General features: G+C 29.9%; 1 protein-coding gene and 1 long non-coding RNA gene across 2 annotated transcripts in view; one reads left to right on the top strand and one right to left on the bottom strand.

Moving 5' to 3' along the window:
• LOC129968404 (uncharacterized) overlaps window positions 1–15468 on the bottom strand; it is a 215322-nt gene that overhangs the window by 53359 nt on the left and 146495 nt on the right. The gene's annotated exons all lie outside the window — the stretch shown is intronic.
• The window catches only part of LOC129968391 (uncharacterized), a 147097-nt gene continuing 138394 nt past the window's right edge, over window positions 6766–15468 (top strand). Inside the window, exon 1 of the mRNA XM_056082251.1 lies at window positions 6766–6908. The gene's annotated coding sequence lies outside the window, so the exon portion shown is untranslated. The remainder of the gene's footprint in view (window positions 6909–15468) is intronic.

The following is a 15468-nucleotide window of genomic DNA, read 5'->3' as shown; positions in this document are numbered from 1 at the left end:
CTTCATTATTGTCTGGTCGATCCCTTAAGGAACATAATGACCATTTGCTAGTTGACGAATTTATATCCTTTATATATGGAAGTTCAAGAGCAATTTTTCCAGCTTTTAGGGTTACTATTCGAAAAACTTACATAAATCCGAGTGTTCGGAGACTCTTGATCATAATGTATTTGTTTGAAGTTCCACTCAAGTTATTTTTCTATGTCTCTACGAACGAACCTTTCAGATATTCCCAACTCCCATTTTAAGCATTTTCATTGTAGCATCTAAGGATAACGTTAGTGATTAATCTAAAATAAGTAAGAGTCTGGTGTCAATATATTTTTCAAATCTAGACTCTTATATATGGTAATGACACATAAATTTCATTATTTACTACAAAAGAAATCAGATATCTCAACAAAATTTGATAGTATCCAGCTTTTACTGTTTGCCAGCAAAACATTTTTCTTTTTTTAGAATCTTTTACCGTAAAAACTAAAACGATAATACTGTTCCAAATACTTCCGCCGAGAGGACTTGTTGTTCAAAACTGCAAAAAGGGAATTCACTCTATTACTAGATTGAACATACTTGACGCCTACTGACTGACTCAACTCCACTTTTTATTGCTTCATGAAAAGACATTGAATGCTTTACAACAAACCTGGGGAACTTGTGTCCTAAAGATCTATCTTCAAGATTCTAGAATATTCCGGATCCTTCATTTCTGCCGTCAAAGTCATTAAATTCGTATTTGAGTTGCGAAATGGCCGCCAGGCAAATTCACCAAGGGTTGGAGAATTGACTAGGCATCCATTCAGCATTCGTAAAAATTATCTGTAAAGCTTTCTTCTTATCTAGAAGATTTTCTGCACAGAGAAGAAATATTATAGATTCGTAACAATATATAACTACCATTCCTAAAAATATAATTTTACTTACTCATTCAAAACTCTTTATCTTTCCATTTTTTTTTTTTATTATTATTATCCTCTTTTAAATTTTCTTTCATTTGTTTAGAATATTTCCTTCTTGTTGCCAGACTTCTCATTCGGCTTATTCCCTTCAATGTCTTCCGTGCATTATCAATATTCCATCCTTAATATATTCTACAATTGAATCAGTTAATCAATCTTCATTAGAATGGGAAAAAAGGAGAGTTATTGGTGCGCGTTACAATGCATAGTGTTGTTAAAGTGATCCACAAGACTGATTAAAACTCTCTTATTCTTTGCTACGAATATTTCTATTTATCAGTAGATATACTGAAGAATATTGAATTTAGCATGAATAGTCAGTTTTGAAATAAAACAAAAATCAAAAGTTGACAATATAAATCTATTTTATAGGCTTAACCACTAGACATTTAAATCCCTGTCAGAACTTTATGGTGTAAGAAACAAAACTTAGAGATAAAAAAAGATGAAGAATTACGCTGAGAACAATACCACAAGATATCATGTGATCATGATGTTAAATCATGTGATCATGATGTTAAATTATGTGATCATGATGTTAAATCATGTGATCAAGATGTTAAATTAAAAATCACAAGATCTAATTTTCCTCACTGAATAAGGATCTGTTTTAGGTTAAAGTTCAACTTTTAGTTGATGTAATAGAAAATGACGGTGAGTTCAACGAACAGAACGGTGCAAAGTTTCTATCAGATTTTTTCGAATTTATCAAAATTTAAAATTTTAAAGTACTTGGATCGACAAGTCAATAAAAATATTACATGAGGAGAATTAAATTATTTACTAGACATTAAGGGGGTTAAAAATCAAAATATCAAACGGATTACAACCTTTTTCCCCCATTATAACCAAAATCGCCAAATTTAATTTGCAATTAATATATAATTGTTAAACCTAACAATAAAATAACAATAGGAAAACTTAAACTAGCACTTTATCCAAATAAAGTAGCAAAAAATATCCGGATGTTATTAATATGATAAATTTGATAACAGCTTTTGTTTAAAAATTAATTTAATCTTTATTCTGTGGGGAATTAATATGAATTCCTCCATTTACAAGGAATTTACATATATGTTTTCTTCGTTTTAAATGTTTTCAACTAATGAATTTTGAATCATTTTTCTGAATGTATAGGAATTGCTTAAATTGTGTATTTAGTTTTCATTTTTCTGATTAAATAAGCATTCCCATAGATATATTTCATGAGATATTTATTGAATGAACTCTTTTAATCGTGATTTTTTAAGCTGTCCCCTAGCAAATATTTTTTTAAAAATTTTTTTGCCAGAGAAGGATGGAAAAAAAGTTATGAAACTCTAAATAAATAAAAAATGCTTGAAGGGAAAAAATGTCGCAAGTTATTGGTTGCCTATTAATTACATAAATCTTTTTTTATTAGTCACGCTGGGTGTTTAGTTGCAGGTTATTTTTTTTTATTGACAAGAGTTTTTCTTCTCTTCAGTTTTTGTCAGCAGTGCTGTTTATTTTTTCAACGGAGCAGGGAAAAAAATTGCAAGTCTCCCAGGAAATGATAATTTTAATAAAAAAGAAAAAATAAAGCCGGAAGACAAAGAAAAGCGCTAAGAGAGAAAATATGAAATCAAGAGAGTTGAGTTCTGGTATTATTGAGTGGTCGTATTAAATTATTTCGAAAAGCAAGTAATGGTCAGTCATATTTACAGTTCATTGATTTCTCATGTATTTAGGTTTTGTAAATGTAATTAATCGTAGTATTAGATGTGCTATTGTTTTATGGAAAAATATATCTAACCAGCGGGAGTAGTCCACCAAAATTTTCTCCCATACTCTGTCATAAACTTGCCATGCCAGATAACGGCTTGCATGGCAATGACGTACAATAGTTTTGCGAAAGATTAACTTTTGGCTTGAATTCGCATTTTTACTAAATCTATCGTATCTTGGTGAGTTATTTCGCGATTTATCCTTTTCAGGCTTTAATAGATCAAAAAATCGAATTTGTGTTTTAGACACGTTTTTCCTCAGCTGACTATGGCGCAGTTTAGCCAAATATGGCTCTTTCGCCAAAAAAAAAATCCCAAAATGCCATACCATACCTTAACCCTTTAAAGGATCATTTTTTTCTAGTCATATTATGTTAAAATATTTTGAGGCCTGAAATTAGAATAAGAAAAAGGATTCATTTAACTTATTAGATAAATTTAATTTGATTAATTAATTTGGTTAATTAATAATTAAGTACAAATCAAGACACATCATTTTGTGTGAGATAAAGAACTGAAACATCTAAGCTTCTGTCTTTCTAAAACAATTTGTCAGAACTTATGCCAACCTACATAATTTCATACAAAGATTGATAAATTTGGTGGGAAGCATACTTCCCACGGCCCTAGAAAGGGTTAACTGACTGAAACAAAAATTTGAGACAAAACTGCATTTGTAATCATAAAATGGATTCCATGGGATGATATGATATATTTAAGTCATTGCATTTTTTAATTATCGCGTTTACATGCTTCTAAAAATACAAACTGACAGATGACCAATCCCTTGTTGGATTTGGTTGAACCTTTGACAGGTTACTAGATTATAGAGATTTAATATTTGTACAGAATTTTATCTATCTAGCTCTCTCCTTTTCAAAATTATTGTGTTAATTTATATTCGAACAGATAACTTCCTTTGAACATATTTTACTCAAAAGTTGATAGAAGTCTGCAGATTTGATGTAAAAAACATACATCAAATTTCAACCTTTTATCTCAAAAGGTTTTGGAGTTATCTTTGTCACAGACGGAAATTTTCCAAAAATGTTTTTTTCTAACCCAGAAAGGTCTGAAACGTGGAGATTCGTCAAAATCTCGAATTCAAATTTTTTGACGACTACTATGCGTTTTCTATAATACTTATACGAGAAAGTGAAAAAGAAATCAAAGACTAAGTGACAACGTATTTTTCAGCGTTATCGTTCACTAACTTCGGCTAGCGATTGGCTGGTATATTATAACGCTTCATTACAAGCAAATCTATTAGACATAGGTTGTTTATGGTTCTCTCGACAAAGTAGGTATCAAAGTGTGATAGTTTAGTAAAATTTCGTTTATTAATGTCTTGCTATTTTAAGATTTCATTTGATCTGATCATTGCGCCGTGAATCCTCGTAATGAAATGAAACTTTATGCGAGGGTAATCAGTTTCTAATTGCAAGTTGTCTTTCTCGTTACTCTGATTTCACCTTCTTACTTCTCATGAAAAATGAATTTCTAAAACAAAAAATTTCTTTCTCAGCCTTCATCTGTAGAAGAAAATCACGGGAATAAATATTAAATAAAATAATGAACACAGTTTGAATTTCAGTTCAAAAATGAAATCTATTGGTAAAATGAAAAACTGTAAAAATTCAGTAAAAAATTTAATCTATAGTTAAATTAATATCATAAAAAAAGAATTTTTAAATAATATATCGCACCTATTATTGCGCAAAAACATTTTTTGTGCACAAAAGACAAACACATTAAAACTTAAAAACACTTTGAGTTCCATAAATGTATCTTCCAAATAATATCTAGGACGAATTTGGTAGCCTTAGGTTTAATGATCTATTCTTTTGAACTGTGGTGCAACGAAGAAGCAAAAATAAACTCACGCGCAACTTAAACCATTTTATTATTGAACTTAGAAGTTGTGTGACAACGCAACTCTGCTTTGTTGATTGATTTGTGTTCGAAAGATTTGAGATACGCATTAGCGTTATTTCTGTTAATTTTCGGTCATTATATTTCAATGTTTTAAATATAAATATTAAATGTTTATGTCGTCTTACTTTGGATTGAATTATTTTAACAAGAACACGGCGCGACTTCTTCCGTTTCGCTGTAGTCATTACAGAACAAGCACATGTACTCTTATTGCTAGCAGAGATTGGTTATTACATCAAAAATAGGGAAAATAGGGCTAAAATAAAGCTGAAAAGAAACGCGATCGCACTCTCAGATGAAGTTGAATCTGTTTTGATATCATAAGTCAAAAACTTCAAGACAGGATAAATTAGGCTTAACAGAATTGTTCAGAGGAAATCCTTTCAGGACGGTTGGTTGCTATTAACAATTTCACAGTATCCTGCGATTGTTTCAAGAGAGGATTGGGCTTCAATGGAACTCTTCCTGGAAGACACTTAATTGCGCACTGACCCGATTGGTGCACTTTTTAAGGCAGCAATGAAGAAAAAGAAATCAAATTCCATTTTTGAAAATCCTTTTTTTTAAAGTATTATGCATTGATTTACTTTCTTAACTTTTCTGTTTCATGGAGCTATTTAAAACCCCAAAAATTATTTTTGTACAAATATGGCAAAGAGTTTTATTTTATTTCTTTGAAATTTCGTACAATTATGTGTTCTCGATGGCAATATACCATTTTAATAATTTCTGAACTTAATTATTAGTTAATCGATACTAGAGGTAATACATAACAGTGGTAGTACTTACAGAAAAATTAAGAAAAATATTTATACATGATTTTTTAAAAGTATAATAGTAAATAATGAATCAAAGACAAAAAATTATATAATTATTTATAATTGTTATTTCTTATTTAATAATAAAAGTGCTTTTAAAAAAATTGTTTTTATTAGGATAAAGTAGTATACATGATATGGCAGTACACAGCAGTAACTTCAAGAAAAATAGATTTCAAAAATAGTGAATAATAAATAATAATAGATTAAAAATAAAAAAAAATAATTTTGTATATAAAGTGATTTTTAATTTTTATTCATAAGCAAAAGAGCACTTATAAAACTTTTTTTTGTTGGGACAATGTAATTGTAGCAATTAATATATTACTTATTCGTGTATTCGTTTAATATATATTTTGAAATACATATTTAAATAACAGTAACGTATAAAAAGATATAAATATTAAGTAATTAATGTAATTTTAATTAGAATTATGCACGAACTTATTGATATAAGGCATTTACTATACTAAATTCTCATATTTTCGAAGAATCATTTTGACGAGTACTTTTTTTATAATTAAATGTAAGCCCTAAATCGTTAACTTCATTAAATCCAATTCATTTAATGCGTTTTTATCCATTTTATGCATCAAAATCTAGTTCGAGCACTAGTACATTTTCTATACATCCATTTCTTTCGTATTTTTTTTATTGATTTTTTTTAATCTTTGGTTACAATTAAGTTTTCCATCTTACCAACTATTAAAAAAGTGGTTTTATAAAAATTAAATTGGTTGACAGTCTGAATTAAAAACATTAAAACGATGAACGAACCAAATGTTCGCTTAATACGGCTAGTACTGAATATTTCTCTTCAATACAGACTTCAACTCGGTTACTAAAAATCTTTGTCAAGTGTTTCTAAGATTTAGTTGTCTGTAGTTTCCCCACATGTGTATCTACCTGGACCTTTCCATTCATGTCACATAGTCTTAAAAGTCACGTTTTAAAAGAGGAAAAAAAAAGTAAAACAATTCTCCCCGTTAAAAAAAAAGCCACAAAAAAAGAATCTATAAAAAGACTGATAAGATGCTTGTGGTTAAATTTTTGAAACGAATGTGAAGTGGCCGTAACTGCGACCAGCAAAATTTGGCAAAGCAGCCACGTTTCAAAGCAGCACCAACATGTGAGAACCAGAGAAATAAAGTAAAAAAACCCTGCCGAGTCGACGAAGAAAAGTGAAGTGAAAAGAGAAGAGATATGAATTATGGAAAGAATGACGTGCGAAGAAGAGGAAAGAAAGAGATGGATTCTCTTCAGGAAGTAGAGGGGAATTAGGTAGGATAAGGTATCTGCGCCTATAGGTTTCGCGCCCAAATGCATTTGATGCCAAGAACCTCCATAAAACATGATGCGTGGCGTCCTTCTTTTTGTTTCTCCGCGCCATACTTTTGTTTTTAGAAAGGCATCAGAAGAAGAAGAAAGCGACCTTAGATGAGCACTTGAATGTGAGTTTTTAAGATTTGTTTTCTTCTCCTTCTTGGGTCGAGAAGTGTTAAGAAGAATGGTAGAGACAATGACCGATGATGTTAAATGGCCGTCGCATTTTTTTTAATAGAGTAAAGTATTTTTGTTACTTAAATTTTTTCGCACTGAGGAAAAATAAATGTTCGGGTAACTTAGTGCTTTGGAAAAGAAACGATTTACCAGTTACTAAATAACGAAATTTTATTATATAAAATTAAGCATATTTGTCCATGCTATCTAACTTCACTTGATCCAGAGAGTCGTGGTTAAAACAATATTGGCTTTAGCAGTACAATTATTCGAGAGAATTCTGGAAATCTGATATTTTTAGGAAAAATAATTCGTTTTTTTATTAGTTTATTCTTGTTTACACCATTTTCTTTCTCGATCGCCGTTTTCAGTGTAATAGATTTCATAGCTAACTAATTCATTCATTGATTGGCGTCAGTCTCCACTGGATTGCTTTCGGTAACAATCTAATAACGGAGAAGGAATTAAACCAGTGGGAGTGGTCTTTCCAAAACTTTCTCGCCTGCTCTCAAATAACTTGTCCTGTCAGAAAACGCCTTATATGGCATTGGCGCACAATAGTTACGAAATATTACATTTTGGCGGGAATTTAGCAGGTCTGCTGAATCTATTTTGTCATTCTTGGCAAGTTATTTGGCAATTAATCCTGGAAAACAGATAATAATATACGAAAACCGAATACGTGACTTGGTCACATTTTCCCCAAGAGATTGAAAAATAAAATTGATAGAAAATCACTCTTATAGTCACATAATCCCTTATAAATTTAATATATTTCATTCAATGCATTTTTTAACTATCGCGCTTATATATTTCTGAAAGTAAAGACCGACAGACAACCGTAGTGGTATTCGATTCAAAATTTGACGGATATCTACACTGTAGATGCTAAATCTGTGTACTGAATTTTATATATCTAGTTCCCTTCATTGTAATTATTGCGTTAACTTTTAATCTAACAGCCGAACAGACGGATTTCCACTGAACAGATTTGCTCAAAATTTGATAGAAATCTACAAATTTGTTGTAGACCATATACCAAATTTCATCTATCTAGCTTAAAGTGTTTTTCTGTTATCTGTGTCACGGAGAGGCAAACGGACATTTTCTAGAAATGTGTTTTAGGAACTCAGAGTAGTTTTGAAACGTGTAGATTCATCAAAATCCCGAGTTTGAATTTTTTGACGTTTACTATACTTTCTCAATACTACTTATACGAGAAAGTAAAAAAAAATGCTTTAAGGCAGATAAAATATTTTAATCGAGCATAAACGAGTAATGTCCCTAAAATTTTCTCGCATACTCTGTAATAAATGCATTACCCCTCGCACATCAAAGCGCATAAAGTTGTGGACTTTGGATAAGTCCACGAATACCTTGCACCATGTTGTCGAACAATAGTCGCAAAATAGTGATCTTTTGTGTGAATTTAGCATTTTTCCCGAATCTTTCGAGTCGTTCCTGGCGAGTTTTTTTTTTTTTTTTTTGGCAATTAATTCCTGCTATTTGGCAATAATGAATCGAAAATCAAAATTGTATTTTAGACGCCTATTTTTCAATCGTTTGGAACCAAATTTTGATACGGAACTACAAATGTAGTCACAAAACCATATAATAAATTTCATATATTTTAAGTTTTTGTGTTATCACCTTTACATGCTTGTGAAAATACAAAGCCAATAAAAAGTCAACCTTTTGATGAATTTGTTTCCATATTTTTTATCTACATTTTGAAGAGATTCGTCAAAATCTCCATCTACAAAATCACCATTTTTTAATCTACATTTTGGAGAGATTCGTCAAAATCTCCATCTACAAAATCTCCATTTTTTTATCTACATTTTGGAGAGATTCGTCAAAATCTCCATCTACAAAATCTTCATTTTTTATCTACATTTTGGAGAGATTCGTCAAATCTCCATCTACAAAATCACCATTTTTTAATCTACATTTTGAAGAGATTCGTCAAAATCTCCATCTACAAAATCACCATTTTTTAATCTACATTTTGGAGAGATTCGTCAAAATCTCCATCTACAAAATCTCCATTTTTTTATCTACATTTTGGAGAGATTCGTCAAAATCTCCATCTACAAAATCTCCATTTTTAATCTACATTTTGGAGAGATTCGTCAAAATCTCCATCTACAAAATCTTCATTTTTTATCTACATTTTGGAGAGATTCGTCAAAATCTCCATCTAGAATTTTTTGAAGATTATTATACTTTCTTCTATAATTCGTATATGAGAAAGTAAAAAAGCTATTTCCAAGATAAATATAAATGCTTACAATTTCATTTCCAAGTCAATAACATCGAATTATATTATTTTTGATGAAAAATGCAATTCGTTTTATTTTTACAGCTATGTTTCTTTGATTGCAGTGTTGTTGGTGTCTTCCAAGCGGCACATCTCTACGAACTTATCTCACGAAATTCATTAGAACAATAAAAACCAACTGCGACGAGTTCTGATTAGCGCTATCTGCAGCATTAAGTCAGTACTTGTGATGGAAGTCTGGCTCTATAATATGGGGTTGGATTTTCTTTCTAGAGACTTTTAGAGAAATCTACTCCATGGTGAGTTTGGAGAAAAATTTCCTCTGGCTAGGCCGAAGAGAGTAATTCTTCTAAAATACTTATCGATATACCTAGAATAATGCTGGTTAAAAGCCAAAACGAGAGATAAGAACTCTTAGCTTCTTTGTTCTAATTCATGTTTCTTGGCTATGCCATGATGTAACTCATTAAGCTATAGATGGGCATTTTTGAGATATCAGGTTGGTGGTAATGCATATTTTATTTCTGTAAGTCCGTCCAACATTTGATAATTAATCATATGTTAAATTCAGGGTGGATCTTATTTCCCCAGTGTGAAAACTGCGATATCGTTTTTAATCTTTGCGCAATATTTATTTTGATTTACGTTCCCATGGGAATTATCACCTTTCACTGCTGGCGGGAACTCAGGCATTTAATTATATTTGGTTTCTATATGTATCTCCTTTGAACAAATGCATTGAGATGCTAAATTGGAATAAATGCTTTAATTATGGCCAACAAAAACACGGATATTTTACATATATATAACAACATTCTATTTTACATATATATATGCTTCAAATATTTCTCTGGAACTATTCTTCATGTGCTGTTTCTTTAAGATTCGATTTTTCCCTATCAGGTTAAAGTTCGAATGATGGCTGTGAAATAACCCCACAGAGTTTTCAGAATACGTAGTTCTAAGAAATTTTTTTTAAATTGGCAAATTTTTATTCGTGAAAGTCACTAGCATTTATGATATAAAATTCTGAATTCGCAAGCCCTAATTGAATAACATATTCCAGAATCCATATAAAATTATCTAGAATGTGTCAGTGGGTTGTATGTTTTAGAAGTCTAAAATATTCAGCATCAAATATCATTCTATTTTACATGAAAACATGGTACACATGTAGAAAATAACAGATAAAGGATGTATAAAATAGCAACACACAAGCTGTAAATCGGTAATAAGCAACTATAATAGCATAAAGCGAAGAAGAGCGGATTCGACTACTTGACTGACACCAGCTCCGTATACTTTAGCTTTTCATAGTTCCACGACAGGAAAAAGTAGATAGTAGCTTCTAGAAGGATATCGTATTTTCGTTCCCGAAGAGATATCGTCAAAATTTTAAAAATTTCCAGGGTTTTCATTTTTAATGTCAAATTCGTCGCCAAATAGCCGAAAAATTAGGGGTTATTGACCAGCATCCAGTAAAGCTATCAGTAATTCTGAAACTAACCACGCAGATTACAAATATTACAAATTAGGAACATTATGAAATAATTGAATGAATGAAAATGATATTGAATTTGAATGTATTAAATGTAATATTCGAATTATATTATTAATATAATTGATATTAAAAAGCATTTGATATGCATGGAATATTTCAGACTTTTGAATTTGAGTTTTAGAACGTACTTTTAATGTGGTTATAACTCAATATTTAAGGAACTGTCATCGTTAATTATATTCTATTCGAGATTTAAAATATTCTATCTAGTACATATTCTATCTAGTAATATTATTTAACTATTACATAGTTGAATCTAATAAATTGCATATATATGGAAGAATTGTAATCGAAAAGAAAAAATGTAATCGTATCACTTTGAAATAACTGAGCACTTAATCATGTTTGCAATAAAAAGTCTGAAGAAATAAACCATTTATAAAATTCTACGAATAAGCATTTCAGAATAAAATGTATCGTCTGCTGATTCAAGAGCAAATTGGAAACCTCGGAGTAAAGCTTTTCAAAATCAAACAAATAAACACATAGAAAATTAAATATTAAAAGTTAACAAAATATTTCTGATGCAAGATAAAAGTATGGAAAATCCATTTCATTAAAATGAATGCTTAAATTTAATACTGTTTAGAAACAACATTTCATAAGTAAAACGCTTCGAGTTCGATTATTCCGATTAATCGATAAGCCGTACTCGCACTATTTCTCCCGAATGAGGGAGTGCGGGTGGTTGCCTCATTAGGCAGAAAGCCGAGGGAAGTTCTCCCTCCAACAAGTAGTTCCTCTATAATTATAAACACTCCCACCCGGTTTTATGGAGTTCAATTTGGTCTGCTGAGCAATGAGGAAGCTACGTGTCCCTGAGGCTAAATCAGGGGTATGGTATCTATTTGCTTTCTTTTTGACAATAAAGGCTTTCTGTGTTTACTATGAATAAATAATAATCCGAAAGAGGTTATATCTATATATTTAAAATAATTGGTAAAAATAAAGGACTTGTCACTCGGTTTTTCCAATCACAGTCCCGATAACACATATTTTGTTATTTTTAAAGTATACTTCGTTTTCGTCAATTTTTATTTTTTTATCAAAGCTCATGGTCTCTAGATATGTCATTAATTGTAAACTGTCTCTAACCTCTATTTTTTATGGAAGTCACAATCCTCCTATTTTACTGTGCTTTTGCTATAAGAGAAAAAAATCATGACAGAATCCCACAGCCACGATCATTAAATCGATTTTCACTATTTCTATTTCATATAAAATCTCGCGGAGTCTCTTATGAAAACTTATGGTCTCTAGATACGAAATGAATTGTAAACTGTCTCCAACCCCCATTTTCTATGGAAATCAATTCCCTTCCTATTTCACTATTATTTCACTATGAGGTGAAGCAACGAAAGTGTCCCTCAGCCACAATCATGGAATCGATTTGACCCATTTTTATTTCATATAAAATCTCATGGAATCTATATATATTATCAATCATTGTCTGGCCTTCTCTTTACATCCTCCATTTTTGGGAGATACGAGAAGAAAAATCTATATGGACACAATTCCCAGGTCTCAATAACTGGACTGATTTCGCCAAGTTGTGGGCATGACTAATTAATCAGAATGCTCTATGTTTATTGTGCATTTATGGTATAAAAGAGAATTTTAATTTGGTATGATAGAATGTAATTCTTCAAAATTGGATGACTTAACATTATTAATATAGTAAGTGAGTTGCTGATTGTCAAAGTCGGCTAATTTTTTTATTATTTCTGAAGCATGGGACTGTAGAAATAAAAATTAATTGAATGCATGCATATAATTTTTAACCAAATATTTAAAGAAATTTTTACTGAATGGTAAGGAACATGCTTCTTATTATTACTAAAAGATTAGTTGATTTAGAGGATACAAGTGAAAAATCAGAAAAAAATTATTAAAAAGAAATTGATAATAAAACTGCATCAAACTTTTGATGAAAATAAATCTGCAACTGGTTATTCCATTTTTTTCCCTTTTTTGGGAAGAGGGGAGCTTAGCTTATATTTATAAATTAAATATGAAAAGAAAGAAAATGCGTTTTATATAAGAAAATAGTTAAGCAGAAAAATAAAATCTTATAAGATTTGATAAAAATATAGATTATAAGTAGAGTTTAAATAAACAAAAAATAAGCATAAAATTGTTAGAAAAGAAATTTAAATTTTTCATTTAGGAATGAATATTTTTTTTGATTAACTTAAATAATCAAATAAAAAAGTCATTTTTCAAAAATACAAATTTTAAAACACACAGAACTCACGAAAAAAAGAAATTTTTATATGAAGTGCTCACGAAATTTCGCTAAAGGTTACAAGAAACACTTTAACTGTGGGCGGAAATTCTCTTTCGCGTCGTGAAGTGTCTCTGAGGTACATTGTTAAAGTTGCTTTCGCTATCAACACGGCGATTCTGTCTTATTTTCCCTCAGTGACGACAATGTTCTGTAATTACGAAAGCGAAATTTTGTTTTCCGATTTCGCAGTAACTACTATTGCGTCTTCTATTGTTAAGTTAGGATCCAAGAAAACTTTTAAGGACGTCGTTAGATGATTGTTCGTCGCTGTCAGAAGATTTGTGATTAATCACTTGAAGAAATAGAAACTGACCGGAGCAGAATGCAAATTATCATATCCTAATATGAAATTTGTACGAATCATACTTAGGTCATAGTGTATTTAGAATAATTTAAAAAAATTAGAATTCCTCAATAATTTGAAATTTGAAATACCACAGCGTTCTGTTTGAACCAAAAATTCTTTTTGCCAGTTATTCAACAAACGTTATCGAGACATCAAGCTTTAAATTATTACTTTTATAATTTTTATTATCATTATTGTCCAATTTATTGCTTTTCAGGATTGAAGCGCATTTGAACGCATTAAAATGCTTTCTATTAAGTAAAAAAAAAAAAAGGAAGAAAACAGCTTATAAATACTTTTATATTAGCAATTTTTCATATATTGCAGATCAATTATTTTTTAAATTAATTTATAAATTAAGTAAATTGCTATTAATTTTGCATTTGGTCTAAATCATGTTGCTATCTAGATCCCATCAATAACAATCTAATTCAAAATGAAAGTTGAAATGTATAAAAATATACATTATCCCGGCGAAACAAATCGAATGGCTCGGAAAAAGACTAAGCAGTTCTAAATAAAAGTCCCATGTTTTTATATCTATTTTTAACTGAAGAAGAAGCTTAACTAATCCGAGTATTTTTTTATAAATATTTAAATCTGATTTAAAATAATGCAACAGTCAAAGGGTTAAAATATCATTTATAATTCTAATTCATTTTGGTTGATACGAATTATATTCATAGTAAACCGAATAATACTAATAAATTAATTTTATGTAGGAATGGGTTTCATAGCTTAATAAATTCTTAATATACGTCTTCATTCGTCACAGTCGAATAATTTTTAGGGCCCGACTTACGATTTTATTTATTCGAAACCGTTTAATGCATTCAAGCAAAAAAGTAATGACGAATTTCTTTCTTGATAACTTTAATTGCATAAATTAGAATTATATTGATGATCTCTTTTAACAAGATTTTGTATTCAAATATTGAATACTGTTTTTTATAAATTAAAATTATTTAGTCATTTGAATGAAAATAATTTTTAAATGATAAAAGAATTATTACTATATTTATTTAAAATACTATTTGTTTATAAATTATGTAACATTTATTAAAACTATTAAATATTAAAAATAAATCTGTATTGCCATTTTTAATTAAAAGTTTTCCGTTTATTTTTGTTTTCTTGTATGCTAGAAAGTAAAAAATACTATCCTCAAAAAGTACAACGAAGTAATGTAATACTCAAATAATTCAAAGTCGAAATTGTGACGAATGTTTAGGTTTCATATCTTCCTGAGACCGAAAATCATATTTTTTGCATTGTATTTATCCGCTTGTTTGCATGTTCATGACAAATATAATTCAAAAAGGCTTTGAGCTAGACTGATGAACTTTTGTATGGTCTGTACACCAAATTTGTAACTTTTCATCAAATTTTGTGCGAAATCCATTCGGAAGAAGTCTGTCTGTCCCGTTGTCGAAATACAAATTAACACAATAACGATAACATGATATAACGATCACATATAAAACGAAGAGAACTAGATAAATTTGATCATCAAATTTTATCTAACATCAAAAGAGCAGATATCTATCAAATCTGAAACCAAATATATCAAGGGGTTGACTTTCTGTAGGTCTCAGAAAGGAAATGATTTAAAAATACAAAGATTGGTTTATGATTTTGTAACCACAATTCTAGTTCTGTTTTAAATTTTAATTTCAATAAGTTGAAAACAAAAATAGTCGCCAACGATCACATGATAGTTCCAATAAAATTGTTAGACTCTCGACAAGATAAATGTTTTTTAACTATCGTTGGCCAAAACTATTCAAGGCATTCTGTGACATTACAGAAGGCCCATAATTTTATGAGAAAGGGAAAAGGGATACCACCTTTATTAGAGAGAACGCAAGAAAATTTTGGACAAATCACTCCCGATAATTTCTTGCTGTATTCATTTTCAAACCTAGCTTTTCGTAATTTGAATTTGAGGGTAAATCGAATTTTTAACGGGGTCTCATTGGCTTTTAAATAACTAAGTTCTATTATCTTATGTATTTAAATGACAAATTCAAAAATTT

Source organism: Argiope bruennichi, chromosome 1, assembly GCF_947563725.1.
Source record: "Argiope bruennichi chromosome 1, qqArgBrue1.1, whole genome shotgun sequence".
In the NCBI taxonomy this organism is placed as follows: Eukaryota; Metazoa; Arthropoda; class Arachnida; order Araneae; family Araneidae; genus Argiope; species Argiope bruennichi.
Note: the sequence above shows the minus strand (reverse complement) of the source record. Positions and strands in the feature narration are given on the sequence as shown.